Source organism: Typopeltis vanoorti, chromosome 21, assembly GCF_054136105.1.
Source record: "Typopeltis vanoorti isolate ZY-2024b chromosome 21, IOZ_Tvanoo_1.0, whole genome shotgun sequence".
Lineage (NCBI taxonomy): Eukaryota > Metazoa > Arthropoda > Arachnida > Uropygi > Thelyphonidae > Typopeltis > Typopeltis vanoorti.
In genome coordinates this window covers 48,538,238-48,565,923 of record NC_143569.1, presented here as the reverse complement: position 1 = coordinate 48,565,923, position 27,686 = coordinate 48,538,238, and the positions used below count along the sequence as shown (strand labels likewise).

The 27,686-nt window shown below is 37.0% G+C and overlaps 1 protein-coding gene across 1 annotated transcript in view; it reads right to left on the bottom strand.

Moving 5' to 3' along the window:
* Positions 1 to 20,749, bottom strand: part of LOC150094836 (coiled-coil domain-containing protein 39-like) — a 350,814-nt gene extending 330,065 nt beyond the window's left edge. Inside the window, exon 1 of the mRNA XM_090411364.1 lies at positions 20,550 to 20,749. The gene's annotated coding sequence lies outside the window, so the exon portion shown is untranslated. The remainder of the gene's footprint in view (positions 1 to 20,549) is intronic.
* Positions 20,750 to 27,686: the final 6,937 nt, after the last annotated feature.

Here is a 27,686-nt window from a genome sequence, read left to right as displayed (position 1 = left end):
TAAGTTTGACATTGCAAAAACAGGGAAACCTCATTCTATTGAGGAAAATTTACTACTTCCAGCTATAAAAGATGTGGTAAAAACTATGTTTGGCAACAAATTATTTAAAAGATGTTGATTTGACTCCTCTTTCAATGACACTGTAGGTCACAGAATTAATGATATGGCAGGTGACGTAGAATCTCAGTTAATCGAAAGAGTTAAGAATAGCCCTTATTATGTGTTACAAATAGACGAGACTACTGATGTTAGAGATAACGCACAGTTAATATGCTACATAAGATATGCACATGATAACAACATTCATGACGATATTCTGTTTTGTAGAACTTTGTCTGAATAACTGGAGAAGAAATATTTCACACTCTCTCAATAATTACATAATACACAAAGGGATCCAGTGGGGAAAATGATTGGGCTTTTGTTCGGATGGAACTTGCACCCTTACAGGCAGGCATAGTTGGGAGTTGTTTCTGTAGTCAAGGAAGTGGCTCTGGATATGAATCGGGTATATTGTTTATGAAACAATGTATGACATAGAGAAAGGTTGGTCTCCAAAGGAATGCCACCAGAATTTAAAACTGTGCTACTCTACAACACTGTAAAGCTAGTTAATTTTATTAAGGCTCGACTGTTAATATGGTTATTTTCAGTACTCTGCAATGAAAAGGCAGTGAATATATACAACTTTTGCTTCATTCTGAAATTCACTGGATTTCCAGGGGCAAAGTATTAACAAAATTATTTCAATTAAGGCACAAAGTTTTACTGTTTGTAAATGAACGAAATTTTAAGTTTGCATCACTCCTTGTTGACGAAGCATGGTTATCAACACTATCCTATCTTTCAGACATTTTTTCAAAAATGAACTAAATCTCTCTCTTCATGGAAATTCTTTAACTGTTCTTGATGCCTACGACAAAAGGCATACGAGAAAAAAACAACAACAAAAAAAAAAACTGGTGTGCATTAGTTAATTGGAATCCTTTTCAGTGGAAAATCATCTTTTTGTTGATTTTGAGTTTCTGGAAAGGGTTTGTGACCACCTCAAAATTCTGAAACAGAATTTTGAAACATATTTTCTGAATAACTTTTATAAGAAATTTCTGGTTCGAGATCTATTTGGTTCGAGATCTATTTCAGGCTTATAGTCATGAGAATGACCTTTTGTTATCGAAAAAAGGACAGTTAATTGAGCTTTCAAGTGACAGTGGGCTTAAAATGCAATTCTATGATCTTGGTTTTGGCCTTCAGTGAGAAGTGAATTTCCCAAATTATCTGAAGAAGCACTGGAAATCATCATGCAGTTTTCTACAACCTATTTTTGTGAGAAAGGTATTTTCATCACTCCTTCAAATAAAAACAAAATACAGAAATCGTCTTTGTGTGTGTGTGTGTGTGCCAATCATCAACTGAAGTTGACAATATTGAGTAAGATATCCAGCAACTCTGCAAAGGCCAAGAAGCTGAACCATCTCATTAAAAGTAAGTAGTAACATAATTATATCGTATTATTTATTTGGACTACAGTTTCCAATTATTCTCGTTACTGGTTTTGGAATTAATCCATTTCCAAAATCAGAGATGAAACGAAAGTTATGCAAAGTGACGTCACGGTGAGGTTCAGCTCTGCTAGCAAGGAGGACAACTGCCTGCATCCCATTTAGCGAAGTTCCATATCTCGTACAGTAGTTTACGGGAACATGCAGCCGAGCACACCAAATCCGTCGCATGCAGACAACAACATCCATACGGTCATGGATTGTATAGAAACACGCATCACACTAACGAATACAAGCAACACATGAGGAGGATATAAATAAACCACTACGATTAATGAATCGGCCAGATTTACAATGACCACTGCTGTGCCTCTGGATAAAACAGGATGGATATAATTAAAACCATCATCATAACACGATTAGTACAAATCACATGGATACAGTATATACAGCATACAGTCGCTGGCAGGAAAATGCGCCTGACCACATGGATGGCATTTTGACATCGTGGGTTTGACTGTTTATAGATATCGGGAAGGACCTCACATAACAGGATGTCTTAAATTTTTTTGTTGATCATGGAAAACTCATCAGGGAAATAAGGCGATTTGTATCAGCCAGAAGAGAGAAAGAAAGAGAGAGAGAGAGAGAGAGAGTGTGTGTGTGTGTGTGTGTGTGTGTGTGTGTGGAGGGGGGGCATTAATGGCTTTGGGATATTCTGAGTGAAATTTTTGGGTATATGCAGGGGATGACAGGACAAGGGATGTCATCCATGATGGAATCCATAGATGTCAAGTTCGTATTCAGTATTATGATGAATGGAGTAAGATAAGAACAAAGTTTTTCCCTCGTCTCACAACGAAAATAGCGAATGAAACAGTTTACATGTTGCAGGTCGAATCAGAGAGTGTGTGAAGATAATAGTTGTTGTGGGGCATGAGTATGGGCAGATGAATGGGGATTACATACAAAATATAAAAGTTGCTATGGGCAGATGAATGAAGGCATCAATGGGACAACATCATTCCCCATTCATTTGCCCATGGTACCAATGCCACTAAAAAAGTTGTTGTGAGGTAAGCTTAATGAGTGTGGGAGGATGAATGGGGGTCTCGGCGGGATGGCGCTGATATACCCATTCATTTGCCCACAGCAAATTGGGAACTGATACCTTTTATTTGTTTAATAAAAATTAAAACTTTGTTCAGTGATGATACACTTTTAATCGTTTACTTCCAACTTAATTATGTTTCCATATGTATTCAAAACATGCTTTTAGATTTATTATATTATAAAAGGCACAGTTTTTCCAACATGTTGGTAATCCCCACGTACATTTTTAAAAAAAATTACATAACTTAGCGATCTGTAGAATTGTTTTAGGCATTTTACTAGTCCTTGGGCTTAGAAAGGTTGAGAAATGCTGGTATAGTTGTGTTCAGGGAAAATAGAGAGAAAAGAATGGGGTGGGAGGAGGATGATAGCTGATGAACTGCATCCAAAGAGAGAAATTCAACTGCAGGCCAGTGAAAATACCATATCTGAGGCTATCTGGTGTAAGATTGAGTCTGCTATAGGCCAGCTGGTTGCACATTAGCAAAAATTTATTTAATGGAAAACAAAAAAATACAACAGTTTATAAATCTATTGCTTAAAAAAATAAACAAAAAGTAAAAAAAAAAATTAATATTCAGACTTTGGCTTTTAAAAATTGAAAAGACAAAAAAAAAAATAAGGAAACAAGATAGATGTAAATACTGTATGCCCACAGATGTGAGACCCTTCGACACTTCTGCACATGTCAGAAGAAGGAGAATCCATTCCGATATTAGGATAATCAATGCGTTTCGTGGGATGAGTGTTTATTATTATATGTCAGAAAATTAGCTTTTCTTTTATGAAAATTCTAGTTCTTAAAGCGGCAACTATTTTGCTTGTACACATATAAAGCACATGATTTCACGTGTTGGTGACCAATTCGTACATCCTTTATTTCTTTCTCCCCTTCAGCATGAATTGACTATTCTTGGCACATTGCTAGCCTCGGTTCTATGAAGTGTGGGCATACAATAGTTGATAACTGTTGACATGATGTAGTGGTCACTCAAAATAACTTGTGACTTCCTTTTTATCTCTTCATAACTCTTAGTGCCAGTTAGAATCATTATGTTATTTATATATGAAATTCTTGGTCTGCCTCGTGGCCTCTTTCCTTCTACAGTCCCCTCCATTATTTCTGTAATCAGTCCCCCATGCCTCAAATGGTGTCCAATTAGGCTTTTTCTTCTCTTATTGATGTGTTTCATTAAAGACTGCTCTTCATGAACTATATTCAGAACTTCTTCATTACTTTTCTTTTCTGTCCAACTAATTTTCATCATCTTTCTCCAGCACCAAAGTTCAAATGCCTCCAACTTTTTCATGTCTTGTTTTGTTAGAGTCCAGGCCTCACAACCATATAATGCAATGCTCCATATGCATGTTTTCACTAGCCTTTTTTTGAGCTGGATGCTAAGTCCTTTACTGGTAAAAATGTTTCTTCTGTTATAAAATGCTTTTGTGGCTAGGATTATTCGTGCTTTAATATCTGATTGGTTTCTTCCATCTTCTGTGATAAGACTTCCAAGATATTTAAAAGAGGATAACTGTTGGAGTAGGTTATTATTTATTTCCAGGTTTATTTTCATTGGATTTGCTTTACTTGTAATTAATAATTTTGTTCTCTTATAATTAATTTTTAGGCTGTACTGTGCGAAGATTTCTTCCATCTTTGTTAGGGTGGCTTTCAGTTTGTTTTCATTATCAGCTAAAACTGCTATATCATCTGCAAACCGCAGCCAGTTAATATCAATTCCATTTATCTTAATTCCGATTTCTATTAGTTCTTTCAGTTTATTTATTGCATCTTCAATGTACAGATTAAACAATATGGGTGAAAGAGAGCACCCCAGTCTTACACCTCTACGTATTTTTGCTATTGCGGTTTTTGTTGTATTGCTGGCTGCTTCTATTAGGGCTTCTTGATGCTTGTAAAGATTAAATATGAGCCTTCTATCTCTCCAATCTACCTTTATTGTTTTTAGGAGGTGAAACATTTGATTCCAGTCAATACTATCGAAGGCTTTCTCCAAGTCAAGAAAGACTATCAGAGTTTTTTGATTCTTCTCCAATCTTCTTTCAATAACTGTTCTTGGAGCTAGGATTGCTTCTCTTGTCCCCTGCTGTTTCCTGAATCCAAACTGGTCATTTCCAACATATTCCTCAACCTTCTTTGTTAGTCTTTTTTGTATGATTTTGAGTAGTATTTTCGAAGCATGTGAATAGTATGAATACCATGAATAGTATCTAACCATTATTTTGCATTTTTCAATAAGCTGAAATAGATGTTAATATCTGAAAAATGAGAAAAATGAAAATCATGCATCAACGGCAGTTCTCAAATTTTTGGTTTCAGGACCCTTTTACACTCTTAAAAATTATTGAGGTACCCAAAGAGCTTTGTTTATGTGGGTTATACCTATCAATATTTACCACATTAGAAAGTAAACTGAGAAAATTTTAAACATTTATTAATTCATTTAAAAATAATAAACCCATTACATTTTAACATAAATAACTTAACAATTTTGTTAACAATAATTATCTCTTCAAAAAATAAATAAATAAATAAAAAATAGCAAGAAGAGTAACACTGTTTTACATTTTTGAAAATCTTGGAAAGTAAATATGAGAAAGCTGAATTCTCATATCTGCTTGTGCATTCAATCTGCAGTGATATGTTGAAGTATATGAAGAAAATCCATCATCACACATATATGTAGTTTGAAAAGAGAGAAATATTTTAATATTTCTCTTATTATTTCAGATTTCAGAACTCTTAATATTTCAGATAACTGTAGGTATTCACTGATACTATGCCAAAACTCAATAAGTGGTAATTTCTTATAGGTTAGTTGAAACATAGAATTTGAAACCACATTACTGAACTTTTCATACTCTATTTATTCATTGGTCAACGTGTGAATGTAGTGAAATATGAAAAGACCAAACAAGGTATGAGTAAAATGGATGAATGAAGAGATTAAACATGAAATCTGGAAGGTAGCAGCACTGTGTAGGCAACACAAGATGAATGTTGGTAACGATCAGTTGCATGAAGTGTATTGGTTGGTAAAGGCAGCAGAAATACACTATATAAAAAAATTAGCTAATTAGGCTAAGAAAAATCCTAATGAGTTCTTTTGCTATGTGGAAAGTAGAAGGAAAAATTACTATGGGAGGATGATGCTAGTTGATGACAATGGCAGATTGGTAACCAATAAGGAAGACATAGTGGAATTATTCAATGATCATTTTATCAATGTATTTCATCCTTGTGAAGGCAACATCAGGAGAAACTGGAGTGTAGAAGGTATGGCAGAGGAGGGACTAATGGTGAACGAGCAGGAAGTATATGAGGAATTAAGTAAACTTGATGTTAATAAGGTAATAGGATTTGACAGTATATATTGCTACATGTCTCAAGGGATGCAACTGTGAAATTGGCACCTTTTGCACAACTATTTAACATGAGCCTCGCAACGGGGCAAGTCCCAAAGGAATGGAAGGTGGGAAAAATTGTTCCACTTCATGAGTGGGTGGGGAGTAAGACTAAGGCTACGTGTCTAGAGTTTTTGTATTTTAAGCTATTAGAGAAGTAGAATATTTATATTTTGTTCTTAAGGTATTAGAGAAGTTGATGAGGACTAGGAATCAGAAGTGGGTTGATAATAGCAGTATCCTATATGATGGTCAGCATGAGTTTGTTAGGGGAAGGTCAAGTTTCAGCAATCTGCTTACATATCAAACAAGATGCATATACAGTGGTGTACTTGGATTTTTCAAAACCCTTTGATAGACTGTCACATGACAAGCCAGTAGCTAAACTGAAACAGATGGGATTAGATAACAGACTGGTAAGTTGGATAGCTGAATGGCTCTCATATTGTATCCCATTATCATTAATTCATACATTAATGATAATTGGATTGGCTCAACTTGAGATGTGCAGCTGTTTGCCTATAATGAAAAGTTGGGAAGGGTTATGAAAAGTAAAGCAGACGTGGCCTTGAAGGAGGATATGAATAGACTATGTGAGTGGGCAAATGATTGAAGCTTTCAGCTTAATGTTTCCAAGTGCAAGGTCCTGAAATTTGGTAGAAAGGTTAGATGCAGAATATACAATTAATGAAGAAATTTTGAAGGAGGTGGAGGAGCTGAGAGATTTGGTGGTAATGGTGAACAGAGACTTGAAATTGAGGGGTCACATTGCTAAAACTGTAAGAACATCACAACAGATTTATGGCAATAACGAGGATATGGTTCCCCAGTATAAGGCTTTGATCAGGCCACATATGAACTACTGTGCACAGATTTGATCAATTGGTTTTCAGGTGGATGAGGATGTATTGAAGAAGGTCCAGAGAAGATTTACTAAGTTAGTATCAGGTCTATGAAATATCAGATACAAAGAGAGATTGAGGGAATACAAATTCCAGAGCCATGTGAATAGAGGTAAAGATATGATTGAGACATAAGTTGTGAGGAGATATTGCACAGAGTAGAGGGAGGCAGGGGTGCAACTAGAGGCCATCCATGGAAGCTGTATAAGGAGGGTGTGAGCAGAAGAGTGGGAAGCAGGCTCTTTGCATGGAGAGTGATTGGTGAGTGGAATGCATTGCTTGAAAGCATAGCAAGTGTGGAAACTGTAAATGGGTTCAAGGCATGGCTCAAATCTTTTAGAATGAGATAAACCTCTTACGATAAACGTCCTTTTACTCCATGGAGGTCAGATATTATAATAATAATAATAAACTGATATAATAAATCCAGCATGAAAATCAGCAATAAAAAGACACAATATGAATATAGGTAGGAACACTGACCTCAACTGCATCCCAAATAGTAAAGAATCTATAGTAAACATTGACTATGAGGCACAATTTTTATACAAGGCAAATTAAATATGAAAATAAACAACAGAATTAAAGCAGCCATAGCTGGTATGGTAGAAAGTCAACTGAATAAATTTATATAGAGTAAGAGAGAAATGATTATTATTATTATTATTATTGTATAGATGTCTCCATGGAGTCAGAAGACTCATTGTGGGAGATCCATTATTAACACACTAACCATCATTTAACAATACCTATCATACTTCTCCTTAAACTCGTTCATTGATGAAGCACTGATGAAGCACCCACAACCACTTCTGGCAATCCATTCCACCCATTCACTACCCTACAAGCAAAAAAAAAAAAAAAATTCAGTCATAACACTCTTGCTAACCACACTTATAATAACTTCCTTGTTCTCTCCCTTCTGGCCATGTACTGAAAAAATCTTCGGTGTCACATATAATTTAAATTAATAACTTGAATGCTTCTATTATGCGTCCTCTTTTTTGTTGCCTATCAGCTAATTTTTGAAGCCTACAGACTGTCAATCTATTCTCATAAGTAGCATCCACAACTTTGTCACTTGCCTCTGGATCCTCAAGACAATTTCTTCATCCCCACAGAATCCATGAGTCCAAATCTGTACAAAGTAGTCCAGATGTGGCCTGATTAAAGCCTTATATCGGAGAACAATAATCTCTCTATCCTTAACATATATAACAAGAACATATTTGTTAGTATGTTCTTCAACAACCACGCAATCTGATGTGCTGTTTTGGTTACCTTTGCAATATGTCCTCTAAACTTCAACTCCCTGTCTGCAATCACACCAACGTCCCTGGTCTCATCAGTTTTCTGCATTTCAGTTCCATCAATATAGTACACAGCTTCTGATCTCCCAAAGTGCAGCATTACACTTAGCCACATTAAACTGATAGCCATTTATCTTTGTCCATGCTGCTGGTCTGTTTAAGTCTTCCTGCAGGATCTCCACATCACCTTCATTTACCATTGCTCTTCCAGATTAGCATCATCAGCAAACAACTGAATATTTTCTGTCAAATCATTGATATATAACTCAAACAACAAAAGACCAAGTACTGAGCCCTGTGGTACACCACTTGTCACTTGCCTTCTAGTAGACTCAATTCCTCCATAAATCACTCTGATATCTGTCCAGCCACCCTCTAATCCAAATCACCAGATTCATATCCATCATCATTTGCTCCAATTTATGCAATACAGTTCTATGTGGAATCTTGTCAAATGCTTTTCAAAGTCTATCAATATCACTGAGTAGTCATTTCCCTTATCCAACTCCATTGTCACTTTATTATAAAAAGTAAGCAAATTACTTTTGCTTACTTTTTAAGGCAAGACCTATCCATCACAAAACCATATTGTCCCTTATAGAGTATCATATTCCTATCCAACAAGTCCTGAATTCTGATTTCACCAAGTTCTTCCAACAACCACTCCTGAGATGCTGAATGGCCTACTTCTTACTTGGAGCCTCCTTTTGCAATGGGACTACTTTGCCCTCTTTCCACTCCATTGTCACCTTCTCAGTACTGAGACTTGAATTAAACAAAAGACTGGTCAGAGAGCTTATAATACCCTTGCACATTCTTGTAATACATGGGCCAATATGCCATCTAATCTAATGGCTGTGTTTGCATTGAGGTTCAGCAATATTTTAAGCACCTCCATTTCTTCTATCAGTCCAAGTCACATACTGCATTGCAATGTCACCACCTCTATGGCACACCTCTGGGAAAGGCTAACTCAGCAATTCTACTATTTGGTTTGGTTCTGTTACCTCCCCACCATCAGCATTTTTTAAAGTCATCCTTCCATAGTCATTCCTCATTTTACTTGCACATAGTAAAAGAATTCTTTAGGATTTCTTTTGGCCTCATCAGCTAGCTCTCTTTCATAATTATTATGGCCTTCCCTACCCTTCTGCCCGCACCTTATACCACTCATAGGTATGGCAATCACCTTTATCTTTATAATCTCTCCACAACCTTGTGTGCAACTCCTGCTGAATGAAGCTATTCATCCATCTAACCCCTACCTGATTTATCCTTCTGACTCTAAGTATACATTCAGATACTGTTTTCTTCAAACATCCCTTGACTACCTTCTACACACATCACCATCTCTCCCCCTCCAAATTCTTATGTCATGGCACTGCTGAAAGCTGACTCTCAGCTTGTCATAATCACCTGCTTTGTAATTCCACATATATAACTTCTTAATAGAAAATTCTTCATGTCTGGCAATCTCCCAGGTCAAAACTACATGATCACTTTCTCCAAGCAGAGGAAGCAAAGCTAGATTGGTTAGTGTTAAGTACTCTGATGCAATGATCAGATTCAGCACTCTTGAACCTTGTGACCCCTTCATTATATGTTGCCTCAGGTAATTATCTCTATGGAGGTAATTGCCTCCATAGAGATAATTTGGAGTCAAAAGACTCATCGTGGGAGGTCCTTCCTAAGAAAATAAAGTCTGTCAAGACTCATCGAGAGAAGGTCCCCCACCCTAAGAAACACAAAGTCTATCATACCACTCCTTAAACTCATTGACCGTTCTCGCTCTCACCACTCCATCAGGCAATGCATTCCACGGTTCAACCACCCTCCATGCAAAGAAACCACTCCATCAGGCAATGCATTCCACGGTTCAACCACCCTCCATGCAAAGAAACCACTCCTCACCCTCTTGCTCACAGTTTCCTTTCGTAACTTCCAGGGATGGCCTCTTGTCATCACTCCTTCCAGCTGTTCAACCAAGCGAAAGAACTCCCCAGTGTCAACCCTGTAACCACCTCTCAACAGTTTAAAAGTCTCAATCATATCACCTCTCCTTCTATCCACCAAACTCTGCAGCCCACATTCCCTCAGCCGATCCTCATAACCAAAATTGTACAGTCCTGAAACCATCTTTGTCATCCGTCTTTGTACCTTTTCCACAGTTAATTTATTCCCTACAAATCCTAGGTACCAAATCTGAGAACAATAGTCTCTAAGTGTGGTCTGATCAGAGACTTATACAACGGAATGATAACCCTTTTATCTCTGTAGGTCAGTGTCCTTCTCTTAATTGCAGCAATCCTCTGTGTTACCTTCACCACTTTTGCAATATGTCCCCTAAATTTCAGGTTTTTATCGATCATCAAACCCAGATCTCTTGTCTCCCCTACTTCCTCCAGTATAACTCCTCCCATAGAGTATGCAACATCCCATCGATGTTTCCCAAACCTCAAGCCTTATGAATCTGAGAGCTGGGTTAGAAATAATACATTTGATTAAAGACTGGAGACCACAGATATGAGAGTTCTAAGAAAGATTACAAGGGTGAACCACAACTACACCACAGATATTTATTTGGAAAACAAACTGATTGAGAAAAAAGTTTAGTATTGGAAGAATGATAAGAATTATATGGTATTCTAGTTCAGAGGTTACCAATTTGGATTAGATAATGACTGAGAGCAAATGATTTGGCTTTCGTGTGCCTGATCTATGAAGTTAGAAAAGGGGGAGCCAAGTTATGAACATGAAATCTGCTAGGAAGATAAATTCATAGTTCTGGTGAGTAGACAATATGAAATTAAATAACTTCTAAAAATAAGCAGTCAAAGAAGGAAGAATGGTGGTCTGAATTACGAGAGTAATAAAGGCAGCAAATGAAGGCTATAAAGTGAGATAAGGAAATCCTGACCCAGGGTAGATCAAAAATCAGGTATTTGATTCTAAGTATGATAACCTTTGGCAAGGAATGTCTGATTTGACAAAAGTGTCTGTTCCTCTCTTTGTTACAGAAGGTATCATGCAAGATATAGTTGGGATGGTTGAGGTGGTCTGTAGTCTTAGAGGATTTCATCTGGGATTCAGTTAGGAATATCTGATCAGGTTCTGATGCTTGAAAGTGATGGTGTACATTGTCAATCTTTGTATACATGCCCAGATGTTCATGAAATAGATGTACAAGTACTTTTTATTTCATGAAATTTTTGTGTTATTTGGGCTTCTTTAGATTATATTATTGCTATTTTTTTGTATTTTTTTAATTTTTTTGTGGAAGATCTGCAGTGTCATTAGTAACTGTTTGGTTATCTTTCATGGCTGAGTTAGTGCATGAGAAATTTTATAGAGCAGCAGGGACATGCAGCAGACATGAGGGGGACTGTGTGCAATAATTCACACAGGAGTGCCAAGACTAATTTAAGCATCGTCTTTACAATATCTCCTACACATTGTTATACTCCTACCAGGCATGACTGGACAGAGTAAGCAGTAGGAGGATATTATTCACCAGCTGATCTGGAAGCTTCCAAACTCATTATTGTTGGCTTTGGTTCTGTGTATACTAACTAGCAGCCAACCTGCAGAAACTGCTTTATTGCTGTACCTTCAAACTGGGGCGGTACCAGTTCCTATAATTTATGAATAATGTGTGTGTTGAACACATCCAGCAAAGGTCATCACTGCAATGCACATAAGAAGAAAGGACAGAAACTGAGGGACCCTACTTTGGAGACAACATAACACTAAGCATGACAAAACAAGTGGCAGCAGCCACTTCACACCTCCAATAAACAACAGTAATATTTCGCTGGGCAATGAAAGTCATTTAACACCCAGAGGTCCAATTGGTACCTTCTCATATTATGGACAACATGCTCAAAAAGTCGAAATACTTGTCTCTTAAAATTCTTGTGAAGGTATTCAGGGGCGAATGCTGGTCTTGAAATTCATGCTTGCTCTTGTTATCATTCAAGGAGTGAGAGGTGTGATTGAAGTCTGATTAGCAGAATAATGAATTACTGACCATTTAAAACTATATATTTAGAAATTTATGTACATTTAATCATACAAATACAACATTTATTTTACAAATGACATTCTATCTTTTTCAATTTAGCTACTTGAATACAAATTCTACCCTACCATTCTTCTTTATGAACTGGTCAATAACATTGTCATAAAGAGTTGGTCGTAACTTAATTTTCACAAGCAACACGCACACTTGTAAAGGCTGGCTGAAGCTCACTGGCTAGAGCTAGTTTGACTGCGAATGGTCTGTGTTTAAAACAATATGAAGGGAGCGGAAATGGTAATGCGCGAGCATGAAATCACAGTGCTGCAGCGAGGACCTGGAAGCTCCGACAACCGAGCAAGCCAAGGTAGCTTTGACTAGACAAGCAAGCATCGGCCTTCGATACACAACACAAAGCTCAATTATTGCCATGCAAGCTTAAGACGTCTTCTGTCTATAAAAATAAAAGCCTAAATGGAATGCTTATAAATGCATGCATTTATTAATAAATAAATATTACTTCTTTCTCAAGTAATGAGCTTGCATGAAGAATTCGCCCCTGAAGGTATTCTCTGAGTGTTAGCTGTGACTCTCCTCAGTAATGAAATATGTTCAATAACTTAACAAGTTAGGTTTGTTTGCTGAGGACCATGGGTAAGAGAGCTGAATGTGATCTTTCTCACTTAATGAATTTGGAATTACTTGGTACTGCATCTTATCACCATCTAAAAATATGGATGAGAAGATTTATTACACAGAAATTATATTCTAAGTAAACAAACTAATGATTCAATGCAACTGTTTTTCTCAGTGCATGAGAACGTGATTCTGTTGCTGAAAAAATGAAACAGTAGCAGGTAATTACATCAATTGAAAACCACTGTTAATATTTTCCAAAAAATTCAACTAGAATTTTTTTCTTAATGCTTAATCTTTAAACAGTAAGTACCCATCATTTTTAATTGGTTATAAGTTAATGCAAAAATAAGGGTCCTCTTGACCCAGTTGTTAAATGAAAGAAATGTAACTGAAGGAGAAATAGTGAATACAAAATGAAGATAACAAACCATCAACAAGTTTCTGTTTACAGAGATTGGCAGTTTTTGTGAAGCCAGCTTAAGAGCTAAAATATGATATTAGGTTGATAATAAGTGAAAGCTCTTCAAAAGGCAGTCATTAAATTTATATGGTAATTTTTCTAAATGTTGAAAAGACATCTAGTGATTATGGTCCCACAAGATAGCACCAAAATTAAATAGGATAACAGATTGGTGGCATAGATAAGTGAGTGATAAAAATCAATGGATTGTGCATGAGAAAGTACCATCTCAGAGAATTTTTTATAACAATTCCATCCATGAAATGTTGTAAAGCTACAGCAAATTGGTACATACCCTGGATTAGATAATCTGGGACATGTGTTCTAGAGACTAAACACTGAACATTTTTTAAACACTTCGTGTTTCCAATAAGCATAGTGGTGGTGGTCTGACACCAGAGCTGATAAAAGTCAGCTATCACCTAAGAATTTTCACATAAACATCCACATCAAAAAAACAAATAAATAATAATAATAAAAAAATAAATAAAAACTTCTTAGCTCAACTGCAGCGCAAAATATACTATAGGCTTACAACTTTTTGTAGATAGAAGTCCCATAAAACAATAAAGTTACATTGGAATGCATAGCCTTGTAGACTTAAGTACAGATGTTTTTCACTCAACAAACCAGTCCAACAGAAACCCTGTGAATCCCTTCATTACAGTGCCACAAATTTCTACACTGAGTTACTGCTGTTCAGTTTATATGCTGATAATATACTTTATGGTTTGAAAGGAGATATTCAAGTAAATATGAATGATCCAAAGTTAGGAGTGTTATATGGGAAAATTGTGATATCTTTACAGAAGGATTTCAACCAACTAGCTATGTAAACAGATGAGGATCTACCAATATTTCATGAAGATGGAATGTGTGGGCAAATACTCAGTAGGCAACACTGTGCTGCAGAAGACTGATGCAAGGATTTTGAAGTTCAGGAAAAAAACTCTAAAATCTATATAAAGTGCTGCTACAATGATGAGAAAATCAGAATAATGTGCTAGTAAATAAGGCTGACAATCATGCTGCATCTGGACTACTATGCCTTGATTTGGTCAGCCAGATTTCTGAATGATATGAAGATATGGGAAATGATCTAGATGCAATTCAACTACAATAATAGTTGAATTGCAGAATACTGAATATGATAAGTTAATACATGTGAAATGCAGACTTTGGTAGATAAGATGAGGATCCAACATAACTATAAGTTATTGAAAAGTAGCTTACCAGAAATATGAAAGTTAGTTGCTGTGCAATGTTATAAATGATAAGAGAACAATAATTATGATCACCAGACCTTTTATTACACAGCTAATTTTAGAAGGATGTAATCTACACTTAAAATAAGTATTTATTTATTATTAATATTAACATCTAACCTCCATGGACTCATCACAGGCCTATACTTTCTCATGCAAAAAAGATCATTGAACCGTGCATGAAACCATTCACAGTTTCTGCACTCATCATACTCTCAGGCAATGTATTTCATTCACCGATCACTCTCCATGAAAGAACCTGCTTCTCACTTTCCTGCTCACACCCTCCTTATATAACTTCGAGGAATGTCTTCTAGGTCTACCATTGGCGCCCTCTACTCTATGAAAAATCTTCTCCACATTAATCTGGTAACAACCCCTCATCAATGTATATGCCTCAATCATATCCCCTCTTCTTCTATTCATAAGGTTCTATATGTTGCATTCCCTCAATCTCCCCTCATATCTGAAATCCATAGAATGTCACTGACTTAATAAACCTTCTCTGGACACTCTCTCTCTCTAATACAATACATCCCCCTGAAAACCAGGCCATCAAAGCTGTGCACAGTAGTTCATAAGTGGCCTGATCAAAGCCTTATACAAGGAAACCATAACTTTTTTGCTCCTCCTCATTATTGCCATAATCTCTTGTAATGTTCTTAAAATTTTAGCAATGTCACCCATAAAATTCAAGGTCTCTGTCCATCATCACTCCCAGATCTCTCATCTCTTCCATCTCCTTCAAAATTTCTCCAAAAGCATTTGCATTTATTTGTTTTTATTTAGAGAGAGAGTGTCCAGAGAAGTTTTATTAAGTCAGTGACATTCTATGGAATTTCAGATACGAGGGGAGATTGAGGGAATGCAACATATAGAGCCTTATGAATAGAAGAAGAGGAGATATGACTGAGGCATATACACCAAATTGCAGTTGTACAGCAGACTGCTGTATGGTCTCAATATATTTAGTGTCTTAAGAATGTATAACAATCCCCTTGTGATGTAGATAATAAAGTTATTTTAATTTCTTATCATTTTCTATTTATTTCTGACCTATTAGATCACTTACAGTCTATAACTTAATATCAGGACAAAAAAACAGGAGAAAATGTGAAAACATTCCTTAAAAATATTGTCACATTTCTGAATAACACAACATAGAAATTATCAATTATGCAACAATACAGTATATTCGATAGGCAATACCATTAAGCAGAAAGATGGCAGCAGTTAGCTAATGAAGCAAAAATAAAACCTAGGAAGTTCTCCTTTGATACGTAGCCATCAAAATAAAAATAAAATAAAAAAGAGAATGATTATGGTCAGACGACTGGAGAAAATGGTATAATGACAACTGCTGCAGAGGATATAGTTGAGATAGTTAATGAGCAGTTCATAAAAGTCTTTCATCCTTATGAATGTAACATCGTGGAGAGTTTGAGAGTAGTGAATGAGGAGGAGGAGAGACTGAATGTGAGTGAGCAAGCAAGTATATGGGGAATTCAGCAAACTCAATGTTAAGAAGGTTGTGGGACTTGATGACATATCACCACGTATTTTGAATGAATGTGACAGGGAGATGGCATCTGCCTTGATTTAGTCTTACATTGGATCAAGTTATAAAGGAGTGGAAGGAAGACAAGATTGTACTGCTTCATAAAGGAAGCAACAGAAATCAAGCATCAAATTATAGACCAATCTGTGTGTCAGTGTTGTGGTTAAAGTGTTGGACACACTGGTGAGAACCAGAATCCAGAACTGGGTTGACAACAGTGCTATTATCTTTGATAGACAACATGGATTTGCTAAAGGGAGGTCATGTTTTAGTAATCTATTTACTTATTACAATAATGTGACAGCTTCATTAGAAAAGGGAAATGGATACACAGTAGTATACTTAGACTTTGCAAAGGCTTTTGATTATCAACTTATCATGTGGTAATCTAACTAGACTGGACAGGGTTAGATATTAGACTAATGCACTGAAATGGAGATTGGCTATCTGATAGGTATCAGCAAGTTGTGTATGGGGGGAGGAATATCCCAGAAGAAGAAAGTCGCTAGTGATGTGCCTCAGGGGTCTGTTTTAGGGCCACTGCTGTTTAACCTGAATGTTAATGACACTGGAAAAGACTAAACAGGGATATTCAGTTGTTTGCAGATGATGCAAAGTTGGGAAGAACAGATGTTGAGTAGAATGTGAAGTAGAACAGATGTTGTAGCCTTACAAGAAGGCTTGAGTAGATTGACTGAATGGGCATGGGAGTGGAGATACCAGTTGAATGTTGCAAAATGTAAGGTTTTAAAATTTGGAAAAAAAGATTCATCATCATCATCATCATCAACAACCATGGGTCCAATGCCCAAAGATGTCTTCCTCTTTTGTTCTTTCCTTCAATCATTCCAAACAGCAACGTCTTTAATTTTCTCTCATCATTCATTCTACGTATATGGCCAAATAGACATAGTTTCCTTTTGATTATTTTCTGGATCAGGTTTTCTTTTGGTTGTATTCATATGTAATTTCCTCATTGTTCACTTTCTGTATCCAGCTTATTCTCAAGATCTTTCTATAGCACTTCCTCTCAAATGCCAATATCCTCCTTTCAGATTCTCTCAGGAGTACCCAGGCCTCGCATCCATAGAGCATGCTGCTGAAGATACAGGTTTCTACAATATGCAGTTTAGTTTGCATCTATAGCTCGGCTCTTCTATATTTTGTCCATGGCTTTTAAAATAGTCGTTACTCTGGCTATTCTAATTTTTATCTCTTTTTTGAGGTCCAAGTCATGCGTCATGTGGCATCCAAGATATGTGAAGTGTTCCACATTTTCCAGTTGAAATCTATCTATCGTAAGTCTGTGCAGTAACTCCTGTTGTCCGAATATCATTGTTTTAGTTTTTTCAAAGTCGACATTTAGTCCATATCTTTTTCCTTCTGTGTATAGTGTTTGCAATGTCTGTTCCAGCCTTGCTGTGTCTTCTTCGATCAGGATGATGTCATCAGCTAAGCAGAGGTAGTTTATTCTCATGCCATTTATTGAAATGCCTCCACCTTCTTCTTTAATCTTATCTAGTGTTCTTCCCAGATGTGTGATGAAGATGATTGGCGATATTGGGTCCCCTTGTCTTGTGACTTGATTAGTGGCAAACCAATCTCCAGTCTCATCTGCTATTCTGATTTTTGCTTGTGCTTGGCTGTTTATATCTTTCGGCAGGAGGATCAATTTATTGTCCACACTATAGGATTACAAGACAGCCCATGTTATATTTTGATCAATATTATCAAATGCTTTTTGGAAGTCCACGAAACTGCAATATATCTTTTTGTTCTTTCTTCGAGCTTTCTCTGCTATTAGTCTTAGTGCGGGTATTTGTTGCACTGTACTTCGATCTTGTCGAAATCCAGCTTGCTCATTCGGAAGATGTGCCTCCATATGCCCCTTCAGGTGTTGTTAGTATTTTCATCAGCACTTTGCCAAGATGATTCATTAATGCAATAGTTCTGTAATTGATGCATTCTAAAGCACTGCCTTTCTTAAGAAGATCAACCAAGACCGATTTTTTCCACTCTTCGGGGGGAATACCCTGATCTCAATATATTTCTTTTGCAACTGATTCTCCCCCATATTTTAGCATCTTGCCTATTATGTTGTCATTTCCAGTACTCTTGTTGTTCTTGAGATGTTTTATAGCCTTATTCACCTCCTCTTCCAAGATGTCATTTTCAAAGATCTTTGCTGGTGGAGAGATTGCTTTTAGTTCTTTGATTACATCTGTTGCAGTATCATTTAGTTGATTTTTATATAGTTTGCTGCAATATCTTGTCCATCAATACTTTACCATTTTCATCTTTGACCGCTACTGATCTTTTTTGCCACTTCCTATTGACATTTCTTATAAGTTTGTAGATTAAGATTAAAAAAAAAGATTAGATGTAGAATTTATGCTTGGTGGGGATATACTGTTAGAGGTGGAAGAAATAAGAGATCTTAATGTAATGGTGGATAAGGATCTAAAATTTAGAGGACAAACTGCCAAAATTGTGAGGACAGCACAACAAATTCTGGCAATGATGTGAAGGAAACCAACTTGTAGAAGTAAAGAGAAAGGAGATTCTGGTTCCATTGTATAAGACCTTGTTTAGGCCACATATGAACTACTGCGCACAGATTTGTCACCTGGTTTTCAAAAGGATGAAGAATTGCTAGAAAGGGTCCAGAGGTGATTGATAGTTTAATGGTTTCTGATCTCTGGAATGTTGAATATGAAAAGAGGTTTAGAATGTGCAATTTACAAAATCTAGTGGATTGGAGGAAGAGGAGTGATATGGTAGAGACAAGTTGGTAAGGGGTTGGTATAAGATTAACGTTGAAGATTTTTTTCATAAAATGGTAGATCAGGGGAGAACAAGAGGTCATCTCTGGAAGCTGTAGACAAAGGAGTGAACAAGGGAGTGAGAAGCAGGTTTTTTGCATGGAAAGTTATGAGTGATTTGAATGCACTACCTGAGAGCATGGTGTCTGCAGAGAATTTGATTGTGTTTAAGGCACAGTATGATGAGCAGTGTATGACAAAGGGGCCTACTGGATGAGAGACTCCATGGGATTTTAGGTTAATAATAATAACAACATGGAGGATTGCTAAGCAATGCCTTGTCAGAAATAAGACATTAACTTTGGTTCATTAAGCAAAAAGTATGTTCTACTAATCTCTTTTAAATAAAGAACTGTTCTTTATTAATACTGCATTCCCCCTCCCAATGGATACAACAAATAATTATAAAATAAATAATTAAGGTCATCATCAACCAAATCTTCCTTACCAAATCAATCTTGAGGTTTCTAGTTATAAGTCTAAATATCAATCTTCAAGTTTCTTTTTATCCAGTTCAGAAAGTTTTTTTTTTTTTTTTTTTTTTTTAATACAGTTCCCATCCATGAGAGGTTATTAGTAATCCTATAGCACATTTGTGCTGTGGGTAGGCTAAGGATTTTTTTTCCATTTTTATCAATTTTATATAGTTTTGTCATTATTTATTTATTTTTTACTTAGTCCAGAAACCCTTCTCTAGAGACCAAACATGGAACTTTTTCAAGCCACTTCAGGGCTCCAAAGCAGAGCCCTGAAGTGGCTTGAAAAACTATTTCACAGTGGGAGATGAATGCTTTCCTTGTCTAGAAGAGTAGTGAGATTACATTCTACTACACAAGTCTGATAAGTCTGGTGTGGTCAGTTATCTATTATCCACTAGACATACATTCATTGGAATAAAACTGAAATTCCACTCAAAAGCTATTTTTTACTTGAAAGACCACAAGACTAAAAGTTGTAAAACCTATATCCATATAGACCAAATCTCAACAAGAAAGAGTGTCAAACTTTCCCAATTTTGGGAAGCTATCCTAAGTAATACTCCTTAATCCTGTGTCTAATGAATTAATTATTTAAAATTTCTTTTTTGCATTCGAATAGTTATTGATGGAGTTATTTTCCTGCAGTTAATGGCATATATTGTAGATTTAAGTTGTAAATTGGCTGCGAAATTTAGACAGAAAATTCTGTATGTAATAAACAAACGTTTTCTGTAATTATTTTTATCATTATATCGGTATGCCATTTCCGTTTTCGGACCCAATTGTATTTTTATATATATGTATATTATTTTCGATTTGGACAAAAATCGCATAATCATGTAAATTTTTCACACTATCACATTAAAGGTGCTTAAAAGGATCAAGTAGTAACGGTTATGACTATTTTCGGTACCTCTAAAAGTGTGATATTGCAGTTTTCACGTTTCTTAATTGATTTTTATTTATAAAGTAGTGATAGATATAATATTTTGACCAATTACTTATCGCATTATTTGAAATTAAAAGTTTTCACCTAAACAAATTTTAACTGTACTTACTTAAATAAGCATATACATTACATTAAATATTTCCAAGAAATGATCGATCGTTCCATTTTACAAAGACCTTCAAATAAGACCTGATAAATATAAGCATATTATGTGAAATAATATTAATCATAATTTGGTGTCATAAAAACACTATTAATGTCAAAAGTGACCCTAACAATAAAAAAAAATGCATGAATAACAAGCTCAAATATCACCGTTCAATTAAATTTAAATCTCAACTCCCGCGTGATATGATTCATTTAGCAGATATAACTCCCAAGCGCACCCTATAGAAAACAGCTATTTGTTAAAGTTACATATGCGATTTTCAGTATTTTGTTAATGAATTGTCCTGTGTCTGGTAGTTGTGATTGACAATATGATTAGTAAATTTATTATTATTATTATTCCTGATTCCTACAAGGAGTGAAAGACTCATTGCGGGAGGACACCTACTAAACAACTGTCTCAATCACTACACCGAACCTCTACTACGAATCATCTCCATCAACGCCATCTACCGCCCACCACAACAACTAGTATTTTTTGTCAAAAATTGCGTGTGTTCTGAATGGCCAATTTGTCTGTATGCGGGATGAAAAACAGAGTTTCCGGGAGAAAAAACCCTGCTACCACCGTATGAGATCGACTAACTCACCTTCGATTGAAATCGTCCAGATAAAGATTCCTCCTATCGCGACGAGAATCGAACTTAGGCCTATTCCAATCGAAGGGCGCAATGTACCGTCGTGTAATTTAGTCATGGATTTGCTCATTATATTATGAAGTGTAAGTAATTGTGATAGTGAATTCAAAGCGCTCCATTTGTACAAAGTTGGTGTATCTTAAATGCTAAGTTTGTTATTCTAAAAACATACAGACAAATCAGCCCTTCAGAACACACGCAATTTACAGACAAAAAACACTATCTGTGGTGATGGTGGTTGTGGACAGTAGATGGCGTTGATGTAGATCATGTAGGTAGTAGTGGAGACGGAGAGTTGTACATTAAGTATCCTCCAGTGATGAATCTTCGGATTCCTTGGAGGTGTCACGAATAATAATAATAATAATAATAATAATAATAATAATAATAATAATAATAATAATAATAACTGTGAATAGTATTTGAGAATCAGAGCAACGCACAAGTGTTTCCACGGCCGGCAACAGACGACTTCAGCAGCTGAATTGCAGAGTTTTTTTGAACTTTGGTTGTTGGTGTGTTCAAAACCACACCATCGTTGTTGGTGTGTTCAAAAACACACCAACAACGATGGCAGAATCATGAAAGATATATGCAACCCACAACTGACCAAGCAGCACCCTACTAATATCAGACGTAGACGCCATCTTCAGCACCACAGACTCTACCATCATAGCAGGAGACTTCCTCGTAAACGCCAAGCACACAGCATGGTTCAGCACCGCAGTCAACAATAGCTGTCTTATACTAAACAAATATATGCCACTCAACTCCGTTGCAGTAGCAGGAGCCAGCGAACCCACCCACACAGACTTCAAGGTAAATCAGATGTACTGAACATCGTTATCTTCAGAAACATCAGATATCAGTATCAACTAGAAACGATCAACGAGCTATCGTCAGACCACAACCCCATCTTGCTTAAACTAGGCACCTAACATCAACTTCCCCTGCACTCCTTCATAGCATGGCAGAAACCATCCAAAATTCTCCCAGAACATATCGGCCCATACATACATACATACATACATACATCTTCAAGGCCCACCTTTCCTAATTGGGTTATGGGGGAAACAGATGCAAGAGGAACTTCAAATAGTCACGATCCTCTGTCACCAAGCTCAGGTGTTCTGGTGGGATTCCCAAACGTGTCTACCCAAGGTTTCCAGATATCCAGCGAGTCCTTGGCCTTCCACGTGGCCTCCCACCCTCCTGCTTGGCAAAGAAGGCCTGCTGAGAGAGCCTCTCTTGTGGCATTCTGACCAGGTGCCCGTACCAACATAACTGTGATCTCTCAACACGAAGAAGCAGAGGTTGAGTATTGAGGGTTTCCCGAATTGCAGAGCTTCTGACTCTCTCAAGTCTTGTCAGCCCCACAACCCCTCGAAGGAACCTCATTTCAGACGCTTGGATTCGTGTCCAGATTCTTTCGGTCATTACCCAACTCTCATGACCATAGGTGAGGATGGGGACATAGACTGTATTGAAGACAGCCAGCTTTGCCTTCTGGCTTAACTCCCGCTTCAATACTACCGAACGGCCAAGTTCCCGCAATATTGAGCTTGCTAAGCCAATTCGAGTATCTAGCTCTACATCCCATTTTCCATCATTCGTGAATATGGACCCAAGGTATTTAAACTTCTCCACCTGCCTCATTGGGACTCCACTTACATGTAAAGGGCACTGGGATGGTTGTCTTGAGACCACAAATGTTCCAGTTTTTGGCCACACTGATCTTCATTCCAGCGTTTGCACAAACAAATCTATCCAGGGTCCGCTGGAGGTCATCTGTGGAAGAGCTAAGCAGAATTAGGTCATCTGCAAAAAGCAGACGCCCAATGCTACATTTTCCAATTCTGACACACTCACGGCCTCTGCTGTGCCTATTAATCCAGTCCATAAATAAATATTATTAAAAGGAGGGGTGACAGTACGCACCCTTGGCGGAAACCAACGGAGACTGTGAAAGGTTCAGACTTTGTGCTGTTTACCCTGGCACAAAACTGTGGGCATTCATACAGGAACTTGATGGCAGCTAATAGCTGGCCATCCACTCCATACTCCTGTACTACATGCCAAAGCTTATCCCGAGGAACCCGGTTATGTGCCTTCTCCAAGTCCACAAAACATGTTTAGACATTCTTGGCATATCGACCCATTAAAAAATCAAATCAACAAAACACTAAGAGCATTCACCAAGACCACAATCACCCACATAACCACCAGGCTCACAGAGGATATCATGGACCTAATGAGAACAAAAACAAAGTCAGGAAGAGATATCACAACATAAGAGCCCCATGAGATAAAAAAAAATACTAATAATGAATAACCAAGCGAGGTAAGCACTTCAAAACACAGAAACCAGGAATGGAAAAACAAACTAACAGCATTCAACCCTGATAATCATACAATCTGAAAATCGCTGAGAACGCTTATTATCAAACGCAAACCACTCCCCCCCCCCCCAATGCAGGCCAAGCAGGGAATAGCACACAATGAGAGATAAATAAAAGCAGAAGTTCTCATCGACATCCTGGAAAACAAATGCAGCTCATCATATGTAAATATCAACATCAACCTCATTTAAAAAGTTTATCAAGAGATCAGACAAAGCACCTTAAGGCCACACAAAAACAACACAGAAGGAATCAACTCCACTAATCCAGCAGAAATAATCAACATCATAAAGCATGCACCTCAACAGCAAAAAAAGCACAATGTCCAGATGGCATCACCAACAAAATAATAAAGCAACTCCCACAAAAAACTATAGTTTACTTTGTCAACATAACAAACACAATCTTAAGGACACAGTACTTTCCAACAGCATAGAAACCCACCGACATCATACCCATTAAAAAGACAAGCAACGGCCCCATCTCCCCCATCAGCCTACTCTCCAACCTTGGAAAAGTCACAGACGAAGTCATCCTCGCAAGGTTACAAGAAACATCACATAAACCTAGAATCATAGGAAATGAACAATTCAGCTTTCGATGAGAGCACAGCAGTTCAGCAAATCCACTGACTAGTAGAATACTCGATAACAGGATACAACTGAAACAGTACACCAGCGCGGTATTCCTAGACGTCACTAAGGTCTTTGACAAGATCTCCTCTATAAACTCATAAAAGCAAACATGCTAACCGATCAAATAAGCTTAATAAAATCATACCTCAGAAAGAGAACCATGCAGATAAAAATTAAAGGTACAGTCTCAATCATGTGTAAAATCCTAGGAGGAGTTCCACAGGGCTCTCTGCCCCCCCCCCCCTACTATTGGCAATCTATTACATTGCAGATATCCCACAAAACCAGTGGACGGCCATCACAGCCCTATATGCAGACGAGACGGCAATACTAGCAAGATGTATCTGCTAGTATTGCCGTGTCGTCTGTATATAGGGCCACCGAGAGACCCTAATCCCATACATCTATTCACTGCATGACCTACCTGAAAAGTTCTTCTCAAAGGCAAGCACGCACCCAAACCCACTAATCAGACAGACCGCCAACTACAATGAATCCAAACACTATAAACACAAAGGACCCAAGACAATCCTACTCTCAACTGAACACAGTTAAGCCCATAACCCACAAAAGGGCAAGTAAAGCTCAAAACTCCCCCACCCCCACGTTTCCTTACACAGACAAAGGAAATATGAAAAGTATGATTGCTTCACCCATCTAGCCAGTAATGTTGTTGTTGTTTTAGTTGCATAGACAAAGTGGATACTAGATCCAGCATTATTTCAAAACCAAATATTTGGCCTGTCTAACTCAGTGGACGTAGCGCTTGCACCCTTAGCGCTTGGCTGCACATAGATAGACTTATTGCTGGAGTCTAGTTGCCGACTAAGGAACTCTTTCTAATCATTTCTTCAACCGGTTCCCGAGTTCGTCGATGTTTGGTATAAGAAACCGGTTTTTTCTCCCCGAAACTCGAGTTTATCATCCCATAAACTCAAAATAATCGACCGTAAAACCCACATTATTTCAGACAGTAACACATCCTGTTAGGATTAGTTGCCAAGAGATGGTTTGAGATCAGTTGCTGTTATCCATGCATAATCAACTTTTCTTGGAAACTGAATTACCAGCTTTACGAATGATGGGACAGAAAATAGCAACTCATCTCATCTCTTCTATGGTAAAATTAGACTTCCCAAACTGTTTCTTTGATATTTCTTTGATATTCTTTATTTTGGGATTTTTATGAGCACTATACAAAGCCGGCTTGTGTATATTTGGTGACAAAGGGATACATGGAATCGTAAATCAGGCATCGTGTACTTTCCAGGCTAACACCGTATCAGATGTATGGAACGGTGCTTCTGATAGTCTCGAATGTAAAGATCCTTTTGCGTGACCAGCTATTTTGATGTACTGTAACCAAAAACAGTGAGTAATGGACAATTTTATTATTAAACTCATTGAAAATGTGAAGAGTGCAAACTAAATCTTGTGAAATATTTCCAGGTAATTACGTGTTCAAATTATTATCCGTGTATATAATTGTAAATAATAATTTCAATAAAATAAAATGTGCATTTGTAAACTTAAATGAACAAAATTTTGTGTTGTTGGTGTGTTCTCCATATTTAAGTTATACCATGTAAATTTTTAAGACAAACTGAAATTTTTACTCAGTTATTGTGTTTAGAAGTTTACATATAAATCCATACTTTTATTACTTAATACAATTCTGTTTAATTATGATAAAAAAGAAGTTAACATTTAATTAGGAAAAAAGTAATGAACTTTTAAGATCTAGAAAATGAGATCATTACGAGGAACACACTTGTGTATATTTCGTGACGAAGGAATACATAGAATCTTTAAGTACAATCTTTAACACTGATCAAATTATTCGTTGAGTTATATGTGTAAAAAGATTATTGGAAACAAAGAGATTTCTGCTTAATTATTATTATTATATGACACCTCTAGGGAGTCCAAAGACTCATCGAGGGGAGGGCACCTACTCTACAACTCATTCTAACTGCAAGTACACCAAGGCCAACTACCGCCCACCACCACCATTAGTATTTCCACAGACAATCACAAACATCCATGCCCATAGCAGGATTTGAATCCTCAGCCATTTGGCTGGAGAGTGGATACTCTAACCTCTCGGTCAACCAGGCTGTCATGCAAAAATATTTACGACTGAAAAATACCAAAAATCGTAGTGTATATACAACATGTACTGGTATATACAGTGAATTTAATACAGGAATGAAAAAGTAGGGTGAACAATGATGCCTCCGTAGCGCAATTGGAAGAACGACGGTACATTGCGCCCTTCGATTGGAATAGGCCTAAGTTCGATTCTCGTCGCGACGGGAGGAATCTTTATCTGGTCGATTTCAATCGATGGTGAGTTAGCCGATCTCATACGGAGGTAGCAGGGTTTTTTCTCCCGGAAACTCGGGTTTTTCATCCCGCATACATACAAATCGGCCCTTCAGAACACACGCAATTTACAGACAAAAATTACTAGTTGTGGTGGTGTTGGAGGTGGGCGGTAGATGGCGTTGATTCGTAGTAGAGGTAAGGTGTAGGGACAGTTGAAGATGTCCTCCGCGATGAGTCTTCGGACTCCTTGGAGGTATCAGGAATAATAATAATAATAATAATAATAATAATAATTATTTTAGAAAAATAATTAATACTGCTACCTATCAATAAGAGATGTGAATGTAAAAAGAATTGTGGTGACATCTTTTGACACTAAAATAAAAATTCGTATAGTCTAAATTAGGGATGTAATACAAAAAAAATAATAATAAATCACCTAACGCCTTTTATTCCCTTATAGGGAGTAGGCAAAGACTTTATACTCTCTCTAGCTTTTGGAGACTGAGTGGGCAGTTCAGTCTCCACCGGTAGCCAATCAGGGATAGCTGGCCCATGTCTATCACTAAATATAGCAGCCACTGACGAAGAGGCTGGCGAATAAGTTCTGCAATCTCTTGATACCTAACCCTAACAAGATATGTCACAACAATGATATGACGAAACTACATCCGAGAAATCACGTCATTTCTCTACTTCTGATGACAACATACAGGGACAACGGTGACGTCATATCCCCTATTTACCCTAATTTGGTTCATAGTGACAGATCTGGCGAATGCAAAAAAAGAATGTTTTCCATGAGAGATTTTAAATACAGCTTTATAAAATTGGAAGGGGGAGACTGCATGCAAGATTAAGGGAATGGGATTTCTGGAATTCTTAAGGAACAAATATCTTAGACAATATGTAGTAGAAGGAACATGAGACTCAAAAGTTTTAGATTTGGTTTTAGCATGAAAAGATCTGATTAAAACTGAGATGACATCTCTACAGTGGTTGGAGAGCATGGCCATGTGGTTTTTACTTGTAAGATGAGTAACATGCAGAAATATCAAAGAGATAGGTAAAATTGAAT